The sequence below is a fragment of the Palaemon carinicauda genome, chromosome 18, assembly GCF_036898095.1.
Source record: "Palaemon carinicauda isolate YSFRI2023 chromosome 18, ASM3689809v2, whole genome shotgun sequence".
NCBI lineage: Eukaryota > Metazoa > Arthropoda > Malacostraca > Decapoda > Palaemonidae > Palaemon > Palaemon carinicauda.
The window spans coordinates 123,052,140-123,058,428 of record NC_090742.1 but is presented as its reverse complement, the minus strand read 5'-3'; the positions used below and the strand labels follow the sequence as shown (position 1 = coordinate 123,058,428).

The 6,289-nt window shown below is 38.6% G+C and overlaps 1 pseudogene; it reads left to right on the top strand.

Moving 5' to 3' along the window:
• The first annotated feature begins 1,396 nt into the window (after positions 1-1,396).
• The window catches only part of LOC137657535 (protein unc-13 homolog 4B-like), a 51,649-nt pseudogene continuing 46,756 nt past the window's right edge, over positions 1,397-6,289 (top strand).

The window sequence follows — 6,289 nt, the reverse complement described above, 5'->3', positions numbered from 1 at the left end:
GTGTGTGGGTTACAATTGCAGAGGAGGATGAGGAAGGTTTGGGGCTAATCTACTGGGAGGCAGTGGAAGGAATGGGAGGAGAGGTAAATCTTAATGGTGAGGGCGTGGAAGGAGCGTGGGAAGGGGATCGTTTTGACTTTGGAGGAGGTCTGGGAGGACGTTGAGGTTTAGGTGCTGGGGAGACTCGGAGGAGATGGAAGTTCAGGAATGGCATTTCTTGAGGGGTTAGGATTTCGTTGGGTGGTGCGGTTGTTTGGTGGAGGGGTGTGGTTGATTAGAGGTAGGTGAGTCCTACGTTGCTGACGTGGGTGAAAGTTGTAGTGGCGATCTACTCCTTGGCGGTCGCCGATGCGCTGCAATCTTACAGGATATCTTTCATGCCAAGCATGATGAGATCCTCTGCAGTTAGGGCAGTTTGCAGTTGTGGGATGTCAGGCCTTGAACCTGTCAATGCAGTAGGCAGTTGGGTGCTTTCTGCTGCTACAGACTGCACAGATCTTCAGGCCTGTGCAGCGGCTCTTATGGTGGCCAAACTTCTGACATCTGAAGCATCGGAGAGGCTCTTTGAAGTACTCCTCGGTGTAGAAGGTACCCTAGTGGCCGAAGGAGAGTCATGGAGGTCGTGGTCCCTTGATGACTGCCTTCAGCTTGTGGGATCTCCTTCCAGCCTTCCCCTCACATCGCTTAGCAGTGAGAATGGCAGGGTGGTTGATCATAGGTTTGAGTGGCAGGTCGAGGTCGTACAATATGATGATAGTGGCAGGTTTGTCGGCTGAGTTGAATTTTAGGACATTGTCCTGTTGCTCAAGGAATGTCCTGGTTTGGTGGTCATGGGCAGAGATGACTAGTTGTCCCCTACAATTGGAACGAATAGTCAGGTTCAGGTGAGGATTCCTGGTATCCGTGGTGGCTATGGCAGCATTCGAGGTCATGTTGGGGCCAGGAGTGAGCCTGAATCTGGTCTGGTTTGATGTGCTGTCAGTGGTCTGCTGTGAAGGTGGCTGCTGGGTAGGGTTGTTTTCGGTGTCCTGGTTGTCTTCTTCTTCTTCTGCAGCTGGTTCTGCTTCATTTTCTTCTTCAAGGTGTTCCAAGGTTTCTTCTTGAACGTCCCTTGAAGTTCCAGGGACTGATTCCGTAACCGGTTAGTTTCAGGCGAGGTCTTCTTTCTATGGCTCCTCAAGGTGAGACATCTTGGCTTCATAATCCTTCCCTTCTCCAATCTGGCATGAGGGGAGGAGGTAGGGATGGGGGAAGAATCCCTGACTGCCATCACAAAACACACGATGGTAGCCCTTCAGCTGGTCAAGCTTAACTTGGTTTGGTTATAGGTGGTATCAATAACACACACACACACACACACACACACAAATGAAAGGTGTTAAGGTGCAGTCCAAATATGATTGAACTCGCTTACACTCGAGAAAATCTACGGGCAAAGCACCGAATATTAAAGTTACTCTGCCGTAAATTACGACTGATCTGAGGTGGGTGTAATCGTTGCTCAGAATGATACCAAGTTAACAACAGACATTCAAGAACACAGACTATAATAGCAGCTTAGAATAAAATATCAAATTATATTAATCAGAACTATTAAATTAAGTTCATATTACCGTAACTGTAAACAATGCTTACACAAGCTATGTTGTTGAAAGAGTTCGGTCAGGCTGGTTCTGGCTCGACCGAGTCGAAACCACTCATCATAAAGTTGTTCATGCATGTGGGTGATTCAAGACGTCGCCTTTGCTATGATGTCTGGAAGGCCGGAGGCCAATTGCTCTCCTCGGGGCCTCAGCACTCCTGAGTTAAACCACTGATGGGTTACAGTATCATATTCGCGAGTGGTTTTCAACTTGCAGTTCTATGTAGTGTGTGATGTAGTGCGAAGGGAGGTTGGATCTCAGAATTGGGTTGGCTCAGAGAAATGGCACAGGAAAGATACATACGACGTAAAATATTGAATCCCCATGTATCCCTAAGGTGCGAGAATATTACAGTCAAAGTCAATTAAAGTGATGTTGAGGTGTATTTTTTTTTTAAACAGAGTTTGGTTCATCTGAAAAGAGTCCTGGGCAGAGAATCGTGTGCAGAGCCGAACATTAACAAGCAAACTTCCAAAGCCTGAAATCGAAGTTATTGCAATGTTCAAGAAACGTTGGTGATCTTTATATATATATATATATATATATATATATATATATATATATATATATATATATATATATATATATATATATATATATATATATATAATTAATCCCGTATCAGTATTTTAGGCAAACACAGCAGACATTGCATTTCCGTAATACATACAAAGAGGATCCCTGCCAAATCAATAATCACTGACTTGATGAGAATACAACAGGCAGTTGTGTTAATTTCTGGTTCTATAGGATTTTCCGGGTAGGTCTGTTTCTATGGATAAAAGGATTAGTTGCTAAACTTGGGATCCATAGTAACGACAGGTTCGACCAAAAAAAAAAAAAAAAAAAAAAAAAAAGCTTTCTATTCCTGAAATAATTTCTCTTAGTCAGTATATCAGGTATATTTAAATGTTGCCTTTGCCTGATGCCTGGTAGATCGATCATGGTACAGTATGCAGAAAAATGGTGATACTTATTTATTTTTGCATTCGACGAGCGTTATTAAGTTAACACTTAGTATTAAAACTTATATTTCACTTTGTAAATATGTGCATGTGTGAGACAACGTTAGGCTATAGATATGTTAAAAAATTTTAATGAAAAAAAATATTAGGTCTTTAAAAAAAATCGTGCTAGAATAATATTAAAAAAAAAAAAAAAGAATAAATAAATACGTTAGCGTCTCACGAATCCCTGTCACCGTGACTCTGTGAAACTATTTGTGGAACTGCCTGTCTGGATGGAGGGAGAGTGGAAAGAGGGTGTCATGAGGGGAAAAAATCAAACTTGGACCTATAGTCTAATCTAATAGTAACAATTTATGCATTTGGGATATGAATCCAAAGTTATATAATTTTGCTTATATCGTTTAGTGTATAAAACAAAAGTTAGTCAGGGTCGTGGTTTCGAAATTTGTAATAAATTTTCATAATCCATAGCTCAGGTTATTGTCAACACTACCTTATACGTCTAGTCTCTCGTTGGGTTTCTCCAAGGAGAAAAAGTATTGATAAATAAATAAATAAATCAGCGAGGTGGTGCGATATATTCGCTACTAGAACTATAATTCATTCTACCTCTCTATTATTTACTTTTATTTCACGAACGGAAGTCAATAATCAGGTTAGACATATTCACCCACTGCTGTAGGCTAATGAGTAGTTTCTTCAGTAACAACATATGTCGAATGATAATAATAATAATAATAATAATAATAATAATAATAATGATGATGATGATGATGATGATGAAGATGATGACAATAATAGTAATGATATTATGGCTCTGGAGTCTTGGCTTTATAACATACTAGGCTAGATGTCAAATAGTAGCAATATATATTTGCATAAAACCTTGTAACTTATAAAAGGGTGTCAGTCTGGCTATGAAGTACGATTTGTAAAATTTATCCAAAGTCGAGGTGTAGTATACATCCTTCTTTATTTTATTTCTTGGCCTATAGGCTTAATAAGAATTGTATAATCAGAAGCGTGGAGTTCAAGTCACATATAACAGTAAGGCGCGGAGGGGCAAACTGAGCCTTTTAAATCTTCACAAGTTGAGTCTAATATTCTAAGCAAATCTCAAAACACGAAACTTCCTAAAGACATTAAGAAACCAAGTAACATATAATCATCTGATGATGTAAACTTTATAGGTTAAGCAAATGGCAGACAACTATAATAAAACAGATATGTATAATTCTTGGATATGCATAGGCCTATGCGAAAAATAATTACGCAAATTTCAGTAAAATAATTGGAATAAAAACAATTCCATCTTTTAAAAGACTTCATTATTTTCTCACTCCAGGGTCACCAATGAGACGGGCTGCGAGAGGCTGTGACTAAGAAGGCAGGATGAAGCAACTGAGTAACTTTTATTCCAGAACATCAGTTTATACATACATCAAATCCGGGCAAAAAGGTCATAACATATCACAGGCTGAATCCTGTTCAACCAACAACGGTTTCTGTTAACAGTTAACGGTGATAGAAACTGACATGAATATTCAGGTCCCTATCAGTGCGAGGGGAGAGCGAAGATACAAAGCAAAATATATATATAAAAAAATGTCGTTGCTATATACGATCATGTGACACACGGTTGGTACACCGCCCACAACTCCGTATCCGATACATTACTGTGGTGGTTAAAAGTCAGACTCATTAAGTAATTATTTTATTCTACTTTTATCATAATTTAAGATTATTGGCTTGATTTTTCCATAATAAACTAACTGATATTTTGATAAAACATCATCATCATCATCATTATCATCATCTCATCCTTCGCCTATTGACGCAAAGGGCCTCAGGTAGATTTTGCCAGTCGTCTCTGTCTTGAGCTTTTAATTCAATACTTCTCCATTCATCATCACCTACTTTGCGCTTCATAGTCCTCAGCCTTGTAGGTCGGGGTCTTCCAACTCTTCTGGTGCCTTATGGAGCCCAGCTGAACGTTTGGTGGACTAATCTCTCTTGGAGAGTGTCAAGAGCATGCCCAAAGCATCTCTATCTGCCCCTCATCATGATCTCATCCACATATGGCACTCGAGTAATCTCTCTTATAATTTCCTTTCTAATCCTGTTCTGCCATTTAACTCCCAATATCCTTCTGATGGCTTTGTTCTCAAATCTACGAAATCTATTGGTTATTGTTTCATTACCATACTGACTCATTCCCATGCATAATGAACTGTATCTTTTATTAGCAAAGTTTCAAAAGGCTTTGTCCCAGGAACCTAGTCTCACTAGAAATGTGAAGAAAGTAAGAGATGTCAGTTAGTGACTTTCAATCGAAAATCAGTCATATATCACGAGTTTTGCTGTATACTGTAGATTCATATACAAATGTGCATAGATATACATATGCATACGTACATTCATATACAAACATGCATAGATATACAAATACATACGTACATTCGTATGCATAAGCACATATACATACATATACATGTATTCATACACACACATAGTGTGTGTGTGTGTGTGTGTGTGTGTGGGTGGGTGGGTGGGTGTCATATACTCTACCAGAACAAGAAACAGCAAATATTAACAGGCAACTCATTCAATCCCATGATATTTATTCATCATCAGGCATAAATAACTTTCGGAAGAAAGTTTCCTAGCGATAAAAGGTCACGTCTCAAGTTGAGTAGGATAAGATTATAATCATTACCTCCTTGTTCTATCTGTTTCTTCCCATTTGATTTTCTTATTTTTTTCTATGCTTAAATGTTTTATTCCCCTATACACAGAGGTATTACATTATTACTAAAAATACCAGCTCACACGCATATACAGTAGGCACACACACTCACACACACACACACACACACACACACACACACACATATATATATATATATATATATATATATATATATATATATATATATATATATATGTATGTCTATATATATATATATATATATATATATATATATATATATATATATATATATATATATATATCCAAATAAGTCATAAATATTTTTGATACATTAATGTCTGGATTCTCTTAACGACCTCGGGATCAGAGCCCCAGGCGAAATCACACAAAGACAAGAGCTTGTGACCGGCCGGGAATCGAACCCTGGTCGGCAAGCCTGTATAGACAGTGACTAAACCACTTATAGACAGTGACTAAACCACTTGGCCACCAAGTGGTTTAGTCACTGTCTATACAGGCTTGCCGACCAGGGTTCGATTCCCGGCCGGTCACAATCTCTTGTCTTTGTGTGATTTCGCCTGGGGCTCTGATCCAGAGGCCAAGTGGTTTAGTCACTGTCTATACAGGCTTGCCGACCAGGGTTCGATTCCCGGCCGGTCACAAGCTCTTGTCTTTGTATGATTTCGCCTGGGGTTCTGATCCCGAGGTCGTTAAGAGAATCCAGACATTAATGTATCAAAAATATATATGGCTTATTTGAATATGAAAAAAACGTCTAAATATGCAAAATTTATCATATATATATATATATATATATATATATATATATATATATATATATATATATTCCATCAGTGAAGAAGATTACCTTGATGGCGTCAATTTGTTGCCTACAGAAATCCGCAAATTTTCTCATCTTCTTTAAAGTCTCAGGTGTAAGCCATTGGTTAAAGAAACTATGATAGAAT